This window comes from Scyliorhinus canicula, chromosome 28 (genome assembly GCF_902713615.1).
Source record: "Scyliorhinus canicula chromosome 28, sScyCan1.1, whole genome shotgun sequence".
Classification (NCBI taxonomy): Eukaryota; Metazoa; Chordata; class Chondrichthyes; order Carcharhiniformes; family Scyliorhinidae; genus Scyliorhinus; species Scyliorhinus canicula.
The window spans coordinates 18,678,282-18,697,903 of record NC_052173.1 but is presented as its reverse complement, the minus strand read 5'-3'; the positions used below and the strand labels follow the sequence as shown (position 1 = coordinate 18,697,903).

The 19,622-nt window shown below is 44.2% G+C and overlaps 1 long non-coding RNA gene across 1 annotated transcript in view; it reads left to right on the top strand.

Annotated features, from left to right (window-relative positions):
* The window catches only part of LOC119958110, a 35,176-nt gene that overhangs the window by 10,077 nt on the left and 5,477 nt on the right, over positions 1 to 19,622 (top strand). Inside the window, exon 2 of the long non-coding RNA XR_005458960.1 lies at positions 380 to 498. This is a non-coding gene — a long non-coding RNA (uncharacterized LOC119958110). The remainder of the gene's footprint in view (positions 1 to 379; positions 499 to 19,622) is intronic.

The window sequence follows — 19,622 nt, the reverse complement described above, 5'->3', positions numbered from 1 at the left end:
AACAACACAGGTCTTCACTGGAATCCTCAGATGTCCCTGTGCAACATGCCTTCTTTTATGCCAGAGGACAAAGACTGAGTGGTTCACAATTTTTTCTAGGTTTTTTTGATCAGCAAGTTTGAAGACTGTTAATTGCTGCTTCTCAGTACAATATATGTTCAACATTATTATGCAATACAACTTCATCACAATATTTCATTCCTCTAAAATGTCATTAATGCACCAAGACAGGGGAGATAATAGGTAAGTAGGCAAAAGGACAAGATTGAAGTCGATCAAAAAGTCTTGAAAATTATTTTCACGATAATGCAGCTTATTGGGTTACTATGAGCCCATTATATAGTGCATGCATTAGTAATCATCTTTCAAAATTCTATAGATGCTGGAATGGTGCCGCCAGATTGGAAGATGGCAAATGTGACCCCACTACTTAGGAATGGAGAGAGTGAGAAAACAGAACTACAGACCTGTTGGCCCAACATCAGTCATAAGGAAAATGTGAGAATCTATTTCTTTTTTTTTTTTTTAAATTTAGGGGCAGCACTGTGGTGCAGTGGTTAGCACTGCTGTCTCACGGCGCCGAGGTCCCAGGTTTGATCCCAGCCCTGGGTCACTATCCGTGTGGAGTTTGCACATTCTCCCCGTGTCTGCGTGGGTTTCACCCCCACAACCCAAAGATGTGCAGGGTAGGTGGATTGGCCATGCTAAATTGCCCCTTAATTGGAAAAAATTAATTGGGTACTCTAAACTTTTTTTGAAAAGAAAAATAAATAAATTCATTTTTTTTCCATTAAGGGGCAATTTAACATGGCTAATTCACCTCCACTGCACATCTTTGGGCTGTGGGGGTGAGACCCAGGCAGACACGGTGCGAATGTGCAAACTCTGCACGGACCCGGTGCTGGAATTGAACCGGGTCCTCGGCGCCACGAGGCAGCAGTGCTAATCATTGCGCCACTGTGTTGTCCCTGAGAGAATCTGTTTCAAAGGATGGGATAACTCGGCATTTAAAAATTAATTATGAGATTGGGCAGAGTCAACATGGATTTATGAAAGGGAAATCATGTTTAACAAACATGGGTAGCCATTTTTTGAGGATGTTACTAGCAGAATAGATAAGGGAGAACCAGTGGGTGTGGTGTATTTGGATTTTAAGAAGGCTTTCAATAATGCCCCATACAGGAGGTTCATAACAAAACTAGAGCTCAGGGATTGGTGATAATATACTGGCATGGATTGAGGGTTAGTAAACAGAAAACAGAGTAGGGAGAAACAGATCGTTCTCAGGTTGGCAGGCTGCAGCTAGTGGGGTATAGCAAGGACCAGTGCTTAGGCCCCGCCTATTCACAATCTATATCAATTTGGATGAGGAGACCAAATGTAATATTTCCAAGTTTGCTGTCGACACAAAACTTGGTGGGACTGTGAGTTGTGGGGAGGATGCAAAGAGGCTTCAAGGATATTTAGACAAACTAAGTGACTGGGCAAGAACATGGCAGACAGAATATGATGTGGAAAAATGTGAAGCTATTGTCGTTGGTAGGAATTTCCTAATGGTAGTGTAGTGATCTGTATATCTGAATGTATGTAAAGGGTTAACCACTAGATGGCAGCACCAGATATATGTATAAAAGGTAAACTCAGAGAGAGTTCCCACCTCTTCATGTTAGGAGTGACTAGTGTACAGGGTTAGTGAGAGAAGGCTTGGTGTGCAGGTGTAGTTAATCATCATTATACATATTTTAATCTTATTAATCTAATCTACAGTTACAGTTATTGAAGAGTGAACAAACTCATAGTTAATTTATAATCATTACTCAATAAACAGTATTTGAAGACTTTGAGTGTTACTGAACATCAAGCATACAACCATTCTGGCAGTAAGCAAATGAGTAACAAGATATTACACAACATAATATAACATGGTACCAGCTCTTGGCTGAAAAAAAACTAACTAGTTAGATTAGAAAATTCAAGAAAAGAACAAAATTGTAGCAGCTATTCAACTGGGGATGCTTTGCAGCAATCGGATCCTTCACAGAAAAACCACCTCGATGGACTATGCACAAGCTCCACGTCAACTCAAAACAATCGGTAATCTTAATTCCAATTGGAAATTGTTCAAGCAACAGTTTCAAATTTTCTTTTTTTATAAATTTAGAGTATCCAATTCATTTTTCCAATTAAGGGGCAATTTAGCGTGGCCAATCCACCTATCCTGCACATCTTTGGGTTGTGGAGGTGAAACCCACGCAGACACGGGGAGAATGTGCAAACTCCACACGGACAGTGACCCAGGGCTGGGATTGAACCTGGGACTTTGGCGCCGTGAGGCAGCAGTGCTAACCCACTGTGCCACCGTGCGGACCTGTTTCAAATTTTCTGAGAGGCTACTGATTTAACCACCGCTACTGATGCTAGGAAGATTGCATTGCTTTTATCAATGGCAGGACAGCATGCAATAGAAATTTATAATTCCTTTATCTACTCTGAAGCACAGGCCAAAAGCAAATTCAGTGTTATATTAAATAAATTTGATGACCACTGCAAAATTCAGACAAATTAAATCTTTGAGATTCAGATTCAACAAACATTTGCAGAAAAATGGGGATCAAATTGTGCATGGCATAAATGATGAGAGTTTAAGAGAGAAATTATTAAGACAGCAAGATCTTACGTTAAAAATCGCTGTAGAAAATGTTTAGCTCATGAACAAAGTACAAACCAGTACAACAAATATTATCACCGTGAGAAAGGCGTGAAAATCTACCATGAGGTTGAGTGTGTAAAAATGGTGGCGCAATCGATGAAGAAGCACATTTCGGATGGCAGCCATCTTGCACGTGCGCACTCGAACCCTACACATGCGCACTTCGCCAGAAAATACGAGACGGAACAAAAAAGGTCTGCGCATGTTCGAACATGTCTCATGCGTCAGAGACGACGTCATGACGTGTTACTGATGTGGAACCGCCCACTTAAAAAGGAAATGTCCAGCTGAAGGCAAACAATATTTAGAGTGTGAAAAACTCAATCCATAAGACCATAAGACATAGGAGCAGAATTAGGCCACTTGGCCCATCGAGTCTGCTCTGCCATTCAATCATGGCTGATAGTTTCTCATCCCCATTCTCCTGCCTTCTCCCCCTGATCCCCTTATTAATCAAGAACCTATCTATCTCTGTCTTAAAGACACTCAGTGAATTCGCTTCCACAGCCTTCTGCGGCAAAGAGTTCCACAGATTCACCACCCTCTGGCTGAAGAAATTCCTCCTCATCTCTGTTTTAAAGGATCGTCCCTTTAGTCTGAGATTGTGTCCTCTGGTTCTAGTTTTTCCTATAAGTGGAAACATCCTCTCCACGTCCACTCTATCCAGGTCTCGCAGTATCGTACGTTTCAATAAGATCCCCTCTCATCCTTCTAAACTCCAACGAGTACAGACCCAGAGTCCTCAACCATTCCTCATACGACAAGTTCTTCATTCCAGGGATCATTCTTGTGAACCTCCTCTGGACCCTTTCCATGGCCAGCACATCCTTCCTTAGATACGGGGCCCAAAACTGCTCACAATACTCCAAATGGGGTCTGACCATTTGGTCAGGGGCTGATTTAGCTCATTGGGCTAAATCGCTGGCTTTTAAAGCAGACCAAGCAGGCCAGCAGCACGGTTCGATTCCCGTATCAGCCTCCCCGGACAGGCGCTGGAATGTGGCGACTAGGGGCTTTTCACAGTAACTTCATTGAAGCCTACTCGTGACAATAAGCGATTTTCATTTTTATTTCATTTCATTTTCATGACCAGAGCCTTATACAGCCTCAGAAGTACATCCCTGGTCTTGTATTCTAGCCCTTTTGACATTGAAGTAAAAACCTCACCACTATTCTTAGAATTCCCCCTATAGTCGATAGAGCGCTGTAATTCTAAATGGTGATCCAGGGATTCCCTTGCTTTCCCTGACTCCTAGGCAGACTTAGGTGGATGCCAATCAGGTCAAACTATTATTTCAAGTTATCCCCCAGTATAATCCATATCTTCCCAGGAGCTTTCGTCTACTTACCACTCAGTAGCTTACACATGGGTCCGGCTTGCTAAGTAGGGTAAAGTAAACTTTCTAATAATAATAACCACTCTTTCAGGTTATCAATTTAAACTTAACTTTATTTTCAAGTTAAAAAGATAAAAACTACTTTTGCAGAAAGGTAAAAAGATCTTTTCCTGTTCGGACCAGTTGTAAGACTTTCAAGTCTATCTTGTCAATCGTTTTTCTTTAACTTTTGGTCTTCTGTTCGTTTCTCTGGGTTGCTCGGTCTTCATCATCATCGAGGAAGATTCTCTGATTTTCTGCTCACTTTTCAGAGTTTTTATAGAAATTTGTGCAGCCTGACCTTCACAAATGACTCCCTTCTGCTGCTTGAGCCTGACAGTTGAAAGCTAGTTTCTATCAGTTAGAAGCGTGGCTCCTCGCAACAGCGCTGCTTCATTCCACCAGCTCGCCATTACTTACTTTGAACTTTTTCACTTTGCTTGACATGTAATCAATTTGTGTCTTCATCAGTAACTTTTCAGATTTATGTCTTTTTTAATGATTTTTTCAGTCTTTTGGGGCAGCACGGTAGCATGGTGGTTAGCATAAATGCTTCACAGCTCCAGGGTCCCAGGTTCGATTCCCGGCTGGGTCACTGTCTGTGCGGAGTCTGCACGTCCTCCCCGTGTGTGCGTGGGTTTCCTCCGGGTGCTCCGGTTTCCTCCCACAGTCCAAAGATGTGCGGGTTAGGTGGATTGGCTATGCTAAATTGCCCGTAGTGTCCTATAAAATATAAGGTTAATGAGGGGGGTTTGTTGGGTTGCGGGTATAGGGTGGATATGTGGGTTTGAGTAGGGTGATCATTGCTCGGCACAACATCGAGGGCCGAAGGGCCTGTTCTGTGCTGTACTGTTCTATGTTAACCCGGGTCATCTTTGGGTCAAGATAATGTCATGTTCAGGTTACCCCTTTTGATTCTATCCTTATCTGGCTTGGCCATTTTCTAAAAGGTCTTAACATCAAAATGGTGTATGTTATAGTGTAACCTTATTACCTTATGGGTTTCTTTATTTGTAATCTCATCTTATTACTGGCGTCAGCAAGTTTTCACGCTTAACAGTTGTCCCTTATTTTAAACCTTAGATTCTGGCTGCTCTTCTTAATTGTTCAATAAAAGAATTAATTGCTTAAAGAATTGTAAAATACTGTTCCCTTTCATATAACTGAAGAATTTAAGTCCATCGAATGACTTTTTAACTTGTAAACCAGAGTGAATTGTTCCTAGCTGTTTTCCTTCACACCAGTGAAGCTGTCTGCGTTTCAAACAAGCTGCTGCTGTTAACCCCTTGTGGGACTTCTCCCTTTCATTAAAGGTCTCAGGCATTCTCAGTATTACTTTCATGTTTCAAATGTCACATTTTTCCAATTTTTCAGTACAACATGAATGCTAACATTGCATTTGCCTTCTTAACTGCCGACTGAACCTGCACATTAACCTCAAGAGAATCGTGAACAAGGACTCCCAAGTCCCTTTGTGCTTCTGCTTTCCGAAGCATTTCCCCATTTAGAAAATAGTCTATGGTTAAATTCCTCCTTCCAAAGTGCATAATCTCATACTTTTCCACATTGTATTTCATTTGCCACTTCATTGCCCACTCCCCTAGCCTGTCCAAGTCCTTCTGCAGCCCCCTTGCTTCCTCAATACTACCTGTCCCTCTACAAATCTTTGTATCATCTGCAAACTTAGCAACAGTGCCTTCAGTACCTTCTTCCAGATCATTAATGTATATTGTGAAAAGTTGTGGCCCCAGCACAGACCCCTGAGGTACACCACTAGTCACCGGCTGCCATCCTGAAAAAGACCCCTTTATCCCCACTCTTTGCCTTCTGCCAGTCAGCCAATCCTCTATCCATGCCAGGATCTTACCCTGAACACCATGGGCTCTTAACGTATTTAACAGTCTCCTATGCGGCACCTTGTCAAAGCCTTCTGGAAATCTAAATAAATCACGTCCACTGATTCTCCGTTGTTCTCCCTTTGACAAAGCCATACTGACTCAGTCCTATTTTACCATGCACTTCCAAGTACTTTGCGAACTCATCTTTAATAACAGGCTCTAAAATCTTACCACTGACCGAAGTCAGGCTACCCGGTCTATAATTTCCTGTCTTCTGCCTCCCTCCCTTCTTAAACAGTGGTGTTACATTCGCCACCTTCCAGTCCTCTGGGACCCTTCCTGCCTCCAGTGATTCCTGAAAGATCACCACCAATGCCTCCACAATCTCCTCAGCTATCTCTTTTAGAACCCTGGGGTGTAGTCCATCCGGTCCAGGTGACTTATCCACCTTCAGACCTTTCAGTTTCCCCAGAACCTTCTCCTTAGTAATGGTCACTGCATTCACCTCTGCCCCCTGGTTCTCCTGGAGCTCTGGCATCCCACTGGTGTCTTCCACCGTGAAGACTGACGCAAAGTAACTATTCAGTTCGTCTGCCATTTCTTTGTTTCCTATTATTACTTCTTCAGCCACATTTTCTAGTGGCCCAATGTCTATTTTTGCCTCTCTCTTACCTTTTATAGATTGAAAAAAAACTCTTCCTATCTTCCTTTCTATTACTAGCTAGCTTGCACTCATACGTCATCTTCTCCCCCCTTATTGCTTTTTTAGTTGTCCTCTGCTCGCTTTTAAAGACTTCCCAATCCCCTGGGTTCCCACTAATCCTCACCACTTTTTATGCTTTTTCTTTAGCCTTTATGCTGTCCTTGACTTCCCTCATCAGCTATGGATGCCTTGTCCTTCCCTTAGCATGTTTCCTCCTCCTTGGGATGAATTTCTGTTGTGCCTCCCGAATAACCCCCAAAAACTCCGGCCATTGCTGTTCCACTGTCTTCCCTGCTAGGCTCCTTCTCCAATCAACTCTGGCCAGCTCCTCCCTCATGTCTTTGTAGTTACCCTTATTCAATTGTAATACCGTTACATCTGATTGCAGCTTCTCCCTCAAACTGCAGGGTAAATTCTATCATATTGTGGTCACTGCTCCCTAAGGGTTCCTTCACCTTAAGTTCCCTAATCAAGTCTGCCTCATTACACATCATCAAATCCAGAATTGCCTGTTCCCTAGTAGGCTCTGTCACAAGCTGCTCCAAAAAAAACATCTCCTAGACATTCCACAAATTCCTTTTCTTGGGATCCACTACCAACCTGATTTTCCCAGTCCACATGAATATTGAAGTCCCCCATGATTATTGTAATATTGCCTTTTTTACATGCCTTTTCTATCTCTCGGGGGCCTGTACATAACTCCCATCAGGGTCTTTTTACTTTTGCAATTCCTCAACTCTACCCACAGAGATTCTATACCTTCTGATCCTACATCACTCCTTGCTATCGATTTAACTTCATTCCTTACTAAAAATGCAACCCCGTCCCCTTTGTCCATCTGCCTGTCCTTTCGATAGGACACATATGCTTGGATATTTATATCCCAGCCCTGATCCCCCTTGCAGCCACGTCTCTGTGATGCCCACAACATCGTATCGGCCAATTTCAATGTGCGCAACAAGCTCATTTACCTTGTTTCGTATACTGCGGGCATTTAGGTACAACACCCTCAATCCTGCATTGAGGTTGTACCAATCACTATGCATCACAATGCAGATCTTCAGTACAATTTCAAACTCCAAAACAAAAGCACAGGAACATCAACGTTCGAAGTGTGGATTCAGCAGAGAAGAAAACCAAAGAGCATTATTCGTCAGAAGAAGACAACTTCTCATTAGAAAATCCATCTTTCTTGGGAATCATTGAAAGATGTGAGGAACCTAAAGCTACAACAAGCAATCCTCAACCAGTCAACACAATCAATTCCAGCAATGAATGGAATTCTGTAGTTCAAGTAACAAGGGATTACAAAACATAACAGTGAGAGATTGGGAAGTGTCGATGGCCAAAGGGGCCTGGGTGTTCTTGTTCATAAATCACTGAAAGCTAACATACAGGTGCAACAAGTAAGGGGATTTGAGTACAGGGAAAAGGAAGTTTGGCTGCAGTTGTATAGAACCTTGATGAGCCCACACTAGAGTATTGTGTACAGTTTTAGTCTCCTTACATATGGAAGGATATACTGGCCATAGAGGGAGTGCAATGAAGGTTCACCAGACTAATCTTGGGGCTGGCAGGATTGTCCTATGAGGTGAGATTGAGGAGACTGGGCTGTATTCTCTAGAGCAGAGGTGTCAATCTTATGGTCCACAGGCTGTATGCGGCCTGTGGGCATGTCCAGTCCAGCCCACGAGACGATGAAAATATTAATTTTGTTATTTGTTTGTATAAGGTTCACTGGCATGCCAGTAATTGGAGGACTGCACACACAAAACCTCTTGTAATACCCTGAAGGCTCTTGTAATTCATTTTTCATCCTGTAGGTGTAGCTATTGCCTCTATTGCTGAGGCAAGACTAGCCCCACAGATATTGCACGGGATTTCAATGGTGCATATTGCACGGGACAAGCTAGCTTTCCAGCACTACACGTTTTTTCCCTCTCTCATCTAAACTGATAAGGACTAAAACAGAGAGATTATTACGCTATCAGAGAGAAGAAAGATTGATGGGCAGTGTCACGTTTTTTAAGAGCAGTGGAATAAATTACACCGGACACAAATTTGGCCCATGTTAAGACCTCTGTCCTCTAATAGTCCGTCACATCAAATGAGTTTGACACCCTGCTCTAGAGTTTAAAAGAATGAAAGGTGATCTAATTGAAGTGTAGACATTTGTTACAGGGCTGGACAGGTTAGGTGCAGGGAGGGTGTTTCCCCTGGCTGAGGAGACTGGAACCAGCAGACAACAGTCGCAGAATAAGAGGTAGGTCATTTCAAACTGAGACGAGGAGGAATTTCTACACTTGGAGGGTGGTAAATCTTTGTAATTCTCTATCCCCAGAGGGCTGTGGAAGCTCGGTCATTGAGTGTGTTCAAAGCAGAGTTCAATAGATTTCTAGATACTGATGATATTAAGGGGTACAGGGATAGTACGGCAGATGGCATTGAAGTAGACGGTCAGCCATGATCTAGTTAAATGGCAGAACAGGCTTGAAGGAGTAAGCCCTTAAGCCTGCTCCACCATTTGATAACATTGCCTATGTGATACCAGTGGCTACAACTCAAAAGTAATTGATCATAAAGTGATTTGAGACCTTGTGAAAGATGCTGTATACATGTAGGTTTTGCCTTTCCTTCATTACACCTGTGTGCAGTAGGCAGAGTGACTGCAACAATAGAGACGTTTGTTTGTTTATTTATTTATTTATTTAAATTTCATTTACGGGATGTGGGCATCGCTGGTTAGTCCAGCATTTATTGCCCATCTCTAGTTGCCCTTCAGAAGGTGGTGGTGAGCTGCCTTCTTGAACCGCTGCAGTCCTTCGGGCATGGGTACACCCACAGTGTTGTTAGGGAGGGAGTTCCAGGATTTTGACCCAGTGAAGGAACGGCCGATATATTTCCAAGTCGGCGTGGTGAGTTACTCGGAGGGGAACCTCCAGGTGGTGGGGTTCCCAGGTATCTGCTGCCCTTGTCCTTCTAGATGGTAGGGGTCGTGGGTTTGGAAGGTGCTGTCTAAGGAGCCTTGGTAAGTTACTGCAGTGCATCTTGTAGATGGTACACACGGCTGCCATTGTGCGTCGGTGGTGGAGGGAGTGAATGTTTGTGGATTGGGTGCCAATCAAGCGGGGCTGCTTTGTCCTGGATAGTGTTGAGCTTCCTGAGTATTGTCGGGAGCTGCACTCATCCAGGCAAGTGGAGAGGATTCCATCACACTCCTGACTTGTGCCTTGTAGATGGTTGACAGACTTTGGGGGGTCAGGAGGTGAGTTACTTGTGTTGTTCCTCGTGTCTTAATAAAGCTCGCAGTCTCAAATGTGGAGAAGATGCTTTATTGTGAGTTCGTTCATTCTTCAGAGCTCTACGTACGGCTACCTTCAGTGCTATCCTAGCTGCTGTGTGTCCAGCTATTAGCTCTGCCTCTTGTGTAGTGTTTCTCACTCCCTGTCCTGATCTATTTATATGGCTCTCCCGTGCTCCCTCTAGTGGTCGCTCAGTTGTGTTGCATCTGGTTAACTTGTGATCACCACATCCCCCTTTTTCTCTTAACATATTTTCTGAACATCGTTAAAGAAAATTGTACATCCTGTCCCAGTGTATTTATAGCTCTCCCGCTCGTGTTTGCTCTGTTTTGTATCTGGTCAATCTACGATCACCACATCCCCCTTTTTCTCATTACATAGTTTCTGTACATCATTAAAGAAATTTTATACAAAACAGTAACTTATGATATGCGTATCTATACAAGTGATGATGCTATTGCCTTAGTTAACAAAGCCAATGTATTTATATGTCCAATCTTAATAAAAACATTTATGAGTCCAAACTTGATGAATTTGTTCAGAGCTTTTTTTCTTTTTGTTGTTGATGACGTGGTGATATTGATATTGCAAGTCCGCTGTGAATGTTGTTGGTGTTCCTTGTTATCTTAAGTACCCAATGCGTCATCCCGAGGTGTCTGCATGGTCACATCACTGATGTTGACTGGCATGGACTTTTTTTTTCTGTGCTTGTGGTGTTGATTTATTGTCTCATCCGTCTTGGATGCTGGTGTGCTTGCTCATTCTGGAGCAGACGTGTGTTTATGCGATTCGTCGTCATCCCATGACATGTTTGTAGTCTTGTCATCGTTTTGCCATGCGCTGTGGCATTGTCCGTCATGTGCCAAGTAGTTCCATTGTGTACAAGTCGTTGTTTCATTGCTGTTGTTTCTGTCGTTCTTGTTTTTGTTGTTTTCGTTGCCGTACTTGTCGCTGTTTTTGTCGTTTCCGTCTTTGATGTTGGCACTGTCGTTGTTCCTGACTTTGTTGTTCTCGTTGCCGGTCTTGGTGCTGTTTTTGTCGTTTCTGTCTTTGGTGTTGTCGCTATCTTTGTTCCTGACTTTGTTGTGTTTGTTGCCATTCTTGTTGTTTCTGTCCCTGTCGTTGTCGCTATCTTTGTGCCTGACGTTGTTGTTTGTCTTGTTGCGCTTCATGTTGCTTTTATTCTTGCTGTTGTCGTTCTCGTTTCTGCTGTGCTTCTTGCTATTGTTGTTTGTCTTGTCGCGCTTCATGTTGCTTTTCTTCTTGCTGTTGTCGTTCTCGTTTCTGCTGTGCTTCTTGCTATTGTTGTTGGTCTTGTCGCGCTTCATGTTGTTTTTGTTCTTGCTGTGTTTCTTTTGACTTTTGTTTTTCTTGTTATACTCTATGAGTGTCCCGAGTGGATAATTTGAGTCATTGAGCATTCCGTCTCGCGAGTGGTGCGAATGATCTGATGTTGCATCGGTGCAGGTGACATCAATCAGTTGTGGAGAATTGGATTCCGCATCTTTGCTTTCTTGGTGCTCGTCTTCCGGAGTCAAAGTCTTCTTGATTACATTTGACGCGGTGTCTGTGGACTCTCGGCGCTCCTCTTCTGGAGTCCAAATCTGCATGATTTCAGTTGACGTGGTTTCTCTAGACTCTTGGTGCTCCGCTTCTGGAGTTAAAATCTTCATGATTTCTGTTGATGTTATCTCACTGGACTCCAGGTGCTCCTCTTCTGGAGTCAAAATTTGCATGGTTTCTTTTTGTTTGATGTCTCTGGACTCCAGGTGCTCCTCTTCTGGAGTCAGAATCTGCATGGTTTCTTTCGGCATTGTCTCTGTGGACTCCAGGTGCTCCTCTTCTGGAGTCAAAATCTGCATGTTTTCTTTTGGCGTTGTCTCTCTGGGCTCCAGGTGCTCCTCTTCTGGAGTCAAAATCTGCATGTTTTCTTTCGGCATCGTCTCTCTGGACTGTTGGGTGGCCCGACTCTGTGCTTCTGTACAGACAAGCTGAGAACTGTCAGTCTCACTGTGATCCTGTACGTCGAGTGCGAGCACCTTGTCACTGTTTTCGCTCTGTGCTTCGGTACAGACAAGCTGAGAACTGTCAGTCTCACTGTGATCCTGTACGTTGAGTGTGATCACCTTGTCACTGTCTTCGCATGCAGTGGGCAGAGGTGCATTGTCTTCTTCTTGTTCCTGTGAGCGTGTTGGACTTTCATAGTCCGCTCTTTCTTCTTGTTCCTGTGAGCGTGTTGGACTTTCATAGTCTGCTCTTTCTTCTTGTTCCTGTGAGCGTGTTGGACTTTCATAGTCTGCTTTTTCTTCTTGTTCCTGTGAGCGTGTTGGACTTTCATAGTCCGCTCTTTCTTCTTGTTCCTGTGAGCTTGGTAGACTTTCATAGTCTGCTTGCGGTTGCTCAGGTACAGCGGGTTTACCTTCATGGTCTTGTTCATGCTTGGTGTCCGCCCGGGAGTGTTTGCTTGCATCCCTGTTGGCGTCTTTCATCACTCGCACTGTGGAGCCTGTCATCGCTCGCTCCGTGGAGTCTTCCTGTGCTCTCTGTGTGGCGTCGTCTTCGTCTTGGGTATTGCTGTCATCCAATGTATCGACGAGCTGCCATGGCACCATGGTGTTGGATTCATCCACCATGAGTAGATTCGTGTTGAGCTTTGCAACGGTGTCGCTGATGCTGTGATCAGCATGTCCAAATAACTCCTCCATGTCTGAGTAGTATTCTTTGAAAGCCATTTCATCTTGGTTGGCTTCTTCTACCACGAGTTGGTTCGTGTTGAACTTTGCGACCGTGTCGCCGATGCTGTGATTAGCATATCCGACTGACTCAGCTATGTCTGAGTAGTATTCTTCGAAAACCAAAGCATTTTGGTTGGATTCATCTACCACGAGTTGGTTCGTGTTGTACTTTGCGACCGTGTCGCTGATGCTGTGATAAGCATATCCGACTGACCCAGTCAGGTCTGAGAGGTAATCGTCGAAAAACAAATCATCTTTTGTTGTTTCGGAATTCTTTTTGTTCGCTTCACTGTGTGTGGTGAAGGCAGCTTTTTCCAAGGTTTTGTGCAAGTTGTTTTTCACTGTTGGTTTAAGTTCAGGCGTTTTTCTGTGTTCTGAGGCAAGAAAATTTGGTTTTACCACTTTAAGTGTCTTGTTTTCAATTTTCGGGCATTTCCCTTTTAAGTGGGCGTGGTCAGGATTCTCAGACGTCATGACGTCACGCGTAGGAACGACTTGCACATGCGCAAATCGGCTTTCTTGCCTTGTGCGGTTCGGTGTCCATTGCGCATGCGCGGCTTGCGCATGCGCATGACGGTCCGCGACGAAGACTTTTTTTGACTGCGCATGCGCGGCTCGCGCATGCGCATAACGATCGGCGCCGCGATCTTTTGTAAACTGCGCATGCGCGACTTCCGGTTCCGGCGCATGCGCAGACGCGATTTGTAGTTCTTTGCTTTCCAGAGACGGCAAAATGTGCTCCGACGCCATTTTATCGCGGATTTCAGCGTTTTTTCTTTCTAAAAGTTGTAAGTTACCTTTTCTTTCCGATCTGGACTGGATTTCAGCGTTTTGGCTTTGTGAAAAATTCATGTTATTTCTTCTTTTTGATCTGTACTGTGCATTCGCGATTTCCTGATCTTTTTGTGATTTTTTAAGTCTTGCATCACTCAGTCTCTGTGCAGGTTGGACTGTGAGCATGCCTTGCTGTTCAAATTTCTCACAGTACTCTTCAAATTTGTTTAGTAACGTTTGTAAGCTGTTCCTGTCTTCACCTTTTGAGTATTTAAATCCATTATACACTTTCCTATTGACAGGCCCTTCGATGAGAATTGCTATTTTAATTTTGTCTGAGGCTTCTGCTACATCATTAGCTATGAGATAAAAATCGAACATTTGTTTAAACCTTTTCCAGACATTTCTTACATTACCAGTCGTGTCCAGCTGAGGTGGGTATCCATGCCACATCCTCGAATTAGCGATGTCTTCCCCAGTCAAATGTCCAGTAGGAGATTTCCATGCCATTTTGTGCTTTCTGTATCTGCAGCTGAGTTGTCCTGTAGTAAGCGTCTGAAATCACTGCTGGTACCATGTGTTGTTCCTCGTGTCTTAATAAAGCTCGCAGTCTCAAATGTGGAGAAGATGCTTTATTGTGAGTTCGTTCATTCTTCAGAGCTCTACGTACGGCTACCTTCAGTGCTATCCTAGCTGCTGTGTGTCCAGCTATTAGCTCTGCCTCTTGTGTAGTGTTTCTCACTTCCTGTCCTGATCTATTTATATGGCTCTCCCGTGCTCCCTCTAGTGGTCGCTCAGTTGTGTTGCATCTGGTTAACTTGTGATCACCACATTACTCACCACAGGATTCCCAGCCTCTGACCTGCTCTTGTAGCCACAGTATTTATATAGCTGGTCCAGATCAGTTTCTGATCAATGGTAACCCCCAGGATGGTGATAGTGGGGATTTAGCGATGTTAATGCCATTGAATGTCAAGGGGCGACGTTAGATCCTCTCCTCTCTTGTAGGAGGTGGTCATTGCCCGTCACTTGTGTGGCACAAATGTAAATTGCCACTTGTCAGCCCAAACCTGGATATTGTCCAGGTCTTGCTGCATTTGGACATGGACTGGTTCATTACCTGAGGAGTCGCGACTGATGCTGAACATTGTGCAGTCATCCGCAAACATCCCCACTTCTGACCTTATGATGGAAGGAAGGTCATTGATGAAGCAGCTGAAGATGGTTGGGCCCAGGACACTACCCTGAGGAACCCCTGCAGTGATGTCCTGGAGCTGAGATGATTGACCTCCAACCACCACAACCATCTTCCTTTGTGCCGGGTATGACTCCAACCAGCGGAGAGTTTTCCCCCTGATTCCCATTGACCCCAGTTTAGCTCGGGCTCCTTGATGCCACACTCGGTCAAATGCTGCCTTGATGTCAAGGGCAGTCACTCTGACCTCACCTCTGGCATTCAGCTCTTTTGTCCATGTTTGAGCCAAGGCTGTAATGAGGTCAGGAGCTGAGTGACCCTGGGAGGAACCCAAACTGAGTGTCAGTGAGCAGGTTATTGCTGAGTAAGTGCCGCTGTTGCTGTCTCCTCACATCACTTTGCTGATGATGGAGAGTAGACTGATAGGGCGGTAATTGGCTGGGTTGGATTTGTCATGTTTCTTGTGTACAGGGCACATCTGGGCAATTTCCCACATTGCCGGGTAGATACCAGTGTTGTAGCTGTACTGGAACAGCTTGGCTAGGGGTGGGGCAAGTTCTGGAGCACAAGGCTTCAGTACTATTGCTGAGATATTATCATCTCCGTATGATCGTCTCCCTGTCCTCCCCCTGCAGCATCCATTTGGCTCTACCATAAGAGATTACAACCAAGAACACTCTCAGTTGCTGCGCTGCTGGTGACCTTTGGGCAGCTTTGGGCGGCACAGTGGTTAGCACTGCTACCTCACAGTGCCAGGGTTCAATTCCGGCCTTGGGTCACTGTCTGTGTGGAGTCTGCACGTTCTCCCCGCGTCTGCGTGGGTTTCCTCCGGGTGCTCCAGTTTCCTCCCACAGTCCAAAGATGTGCAGGTTAGTTGGGTTGGCCGTACTAAATTGCCCCTTTGTGTCCAGGGATAGGTTATGGGGGTAGGGCTGGGTCAATTGGTGAGTGGGCCTAGGTAGGGTGATTTTTCAAGGGGCCAGTACAGACTCAATGGGTCAAATGGCCTCTATCTGCACTGTCGGGATTCTATGATTCTTTGTGGTTTTCTGGCAAATCTTTAAACATTGGAACCACCTGGCTGTGTTGGAGGTTGGACATTCTCCCCGTGTCTGCGTGGGTTTCGCCCCCACAACCCAAAGATGTGCAGGGTCGGTGAATTGGCCAGGCTAAATTACCCCTTAATTCGAAGAAATGAATTGGGTACTCTAAATTTTTAAAAAACATTTGACCCACAAAGCTGCCCGAAAGTCAGAAGCAGCAATGCTGCAACTCAGTGAGACTGACGTGACAGACCGGCTTAAAAATAAACGGGAACTCCCAGGGTGACGGTTTCGATTTTAAAATGTTGGTCTTTTAAAATGTTGTCTGCAGCTCTGGTGGCTCAGGCTACGGAGCAAGAAACTTAACTTAGAGCAACGAGCCCTGTCCCCCCCTCCAGCCCCAATGTTTGGCACCATATGTGCACACCTCTCTCCTGAGCCCTGGTGTTAGCATTAATCTGATCAACGCTCTAGCTGTCTAGCCAACTGAGCCAGTCTTTTTAAGATGCAACACTACCCTAAAAGATCCCATGGCACTATGTAAAGATGAACAGGGCAATTCTCTCTCGTGTCATGGAAAATATTTATCCCTCAATTAACATCACGAAAACAACCTTATCTCTATCACATTGCTTTTGTGGAAGCTTGCTGTGTGCAAATTGGCAGCCACGTTTCCTACACCTCAACACTGACTACACTTTAAAAATAACTCATTTCTTATAAAGTGTTTTGGGAGACCTTTGAGGCAATGCTATAGAAATTCCAGACTTTCTTCTTGATAAATAAATATGAAAGCAAATATCCCTCGATTTCTGTTCCAGTCATAGGCCGCTCTTTCCTTGTCTCACTCATTCTATCTCTTTCACAGTTAGAAAATGCAGCAGCTCCACTTCTGGCAGCAGCATCTGCAGTATTGACTAACATTTGTTCCTTTGCTGCAATCTTTTCACAAATGAGCATATGGGCACGTCGTAGACATGCACACAGACAACTGGCTGCACCTTGTCTGGACATTGAGTGTAAACAGGTTATTTGTCCAAAAATTCTGCTCTCGTCCACCTTGAAAAACTGAAGAGCCCCCGACTGATCATTATGGTCATGACTGAGGCCAAGATCCACTCATCAACACTTTGAGCTGGACCCAGACACCTTACTTGATCATGGCTTCTAATTTTTGTTATTCAGGAGGCTAACATGTGCGACTATCCACTAATGAAATGAAAATCACTTATTGTCACGAGTATGCTTCAATGAAGTTACTGTGAAAAGCCCCTAGTCGCCACATTCCGGCGCCTGTTCGGGGAGGCTGTTATGGGAATCAAACCGTGCTGCTGGCTTGCCTTGGTCTGCTTTCAAAGCCAGCGATTAGCCCTGTGAGCTAAACAGCCCCTCACTAAAAGATGGTATTTAACTTTGTGGATGAATAACAAACTTCTTCCATACTCTGACAAAGCCAAATCGAGGTACTTGGATATCCAAAGTCCAAATATATTTGGACTTTAATTTAAATATATTCTGGGGCCTAAGAACATAATCCTTAAACTTGTGTTGCTTGTAAATAATTTTATTCAGCACCTTATCCATGAGCCAGATGAAGAACTGCACACAGTGAGGGGAATGTTTTTTAAAATGTTCATCTTGGGATATGGATGACACTGGCGAGGTTGCATTTATTGTCCATCAACAATTTCCCTGAGAAGTGGCGGTGAAACTTCTCCTCAAGCAGCTCCAATCCACATAAAAGGTCACTGCACAAGATAAGAACTCAGGTTGTTGGGGTGACAGATTAACATGGATTGGAGATTGGTTAATTGACAGGAAACAGAGTCAGGATAAATGGATCAATGATGCAATAGGTAGGAAAGCAAGTTGTGAGGAGGATACAGCATACCCTGTAAAGGGACATAGATAGGTTAAGTGAGTGGGCAAAAACATTTGGCAGATGGACTATAATGTGGGAAAATGTGCAGTTGTCCACTCTGGCAGGAAGAACAGAAAAGCAGAATATTATTTGAATTGATTATCCTGGAATGCTGCAGTACAGAGGGATCTGGGTGTCCTTGTACATGAATCACAAAACGTTAGCAAGCAGTTTATGGGGTTGATTTTCAGCCAACATTCCCCGTCAGAGAGAAAATTACATTTCCCGAACTTTACAACAGCTTTCTAAAAATGAGTTCCAGTCAAGGGCATCCCTCAAGGGTCACAATGGTAGGCATAGCTCCCGGGAAAGAGGGATATGCTTGGGCAGTGGCCTGGCACAGGTTTGCACTGCCATGGTGTCACTGCACTGACTTGGCAGTACCAACCTGTTCCAGGGCACGCCTTCTAGGGAGCCACGAGAGAGAGGAGTGCTGAAGCCATCGAGGTGGAACTTGCAGGCATGCCAGTGATAATTCCGCAGTGGGGGCGGGTAAAGAAAGAGCCCAATGATTATTGTGAAGAGCATGTTGTTGATGTTCATCTTTGGTCAGGGCATCCTTTATAGATGCCCCCTCCCAAGACTGAAAGTGAAAACCCCAGACACTTTGAACAAATATGGTAAGATTTCACCCACTGCAAGTAATTAGGAAGGCAAATGGAATGTTGGTCATTATTGTGAGGGAGATGACGTATAAACGTAGCAAAGTCTTGGTACAGGGCCTGAGCGAGACCACAACCGGAGTACTGTGTACAGTTTTGGTCTCCTTACTAAAGGAGTGACATATTCACATTGAAAGTAGCTGAGGAAAGTTCATTGGGCTGGTTCCTGGGATTAAAGTGCTGTCTTATGAGGAAAGGTTGAGCACTTTACCTATACCCATTGTTGAGAGGTGATCTTATCCGATTCTGAGGGGCTTGAAAAGCTCAGAGGCTGTTTCCTCTCATGGGGAATCTAGACCCTGGGGCCACAATTCAAAAATAAGTGGTCTCCCATTTTAAGATGACGATGAGAAGGAATTTCTTCTTTCACAGGGTCATTAAGTCTTTGGAATGCTCTTCCATAGACTGCAGTGCAGGATGTGTCATTGAAAATATGCAAAGCTGACTTAGGCGGGTCTTTCTTTTACAAGGACGTCAAAGGTTATGGGGGACAGGAAGGAGAGTGGAAGACCACAATCAGCAATGATTTTACTGAACGGTGGAGCAGACTCAATGGATCGAATGGTGTACTCCGGCTCCTATTCCTTATGATCTTGTTGTGATTGTGCTTTTATTATGGCATTCCAAGATTCTGACCCCAATAATAAAAGGAACATTACTGTATGTCCAATTTAGGGAAATGTTAATGTCACAAACTATCCTATCACCATTTAAATAATTTTCTACCATTCTGTTCCCTCATCCACATCATTGATGTACTGTGAATAACCACCCAAGCACTGATTCCCATGTGACCCCATTAGTCACTACCCGTCAACTTCGAAAAAGACCCACTTATTCCTACTTTCCTGTCTATTCCTTATTTTCCTGTCTGCTAACCAATTCTCAATCCACGCCAATATATTACCCCAAATCCCATGAATTTTACACACTAATCTCATATGTGGGACTTTTAGCAAAATCTTTCTGAAAATCCAAACACACCACATCCACTGGTTCACCCTTATCTATTCTACTAGGGGGGCAGCACGGTGGCCTAGTGGTTAGCACAACCGCCTCACGGCGCTGAGGTCCCAGGTTCGATCCCGGCTCTGGGTCACTGTCCGTGTGGAGTTTGCACGTTCTCCCCGTGTCTGCGTGGGTTTCACCCCCACAACCCAAAGATGTGCAGAGTAGGTGGATTGGCCACGCTAAATTGCCCCTTAATTGGAAAAAATAATTGGGTAATCTAAATTTAAAAAAAAAAAAAAAAAAAATCTATTCTACTAGTTGCATCCTCAAAACAGGAGATCCTCAAATCCATGTTTTGTCCAATCCCATTGATATTTTCTAAATGTCCTGTTATTGCACCCTTTAATAGACT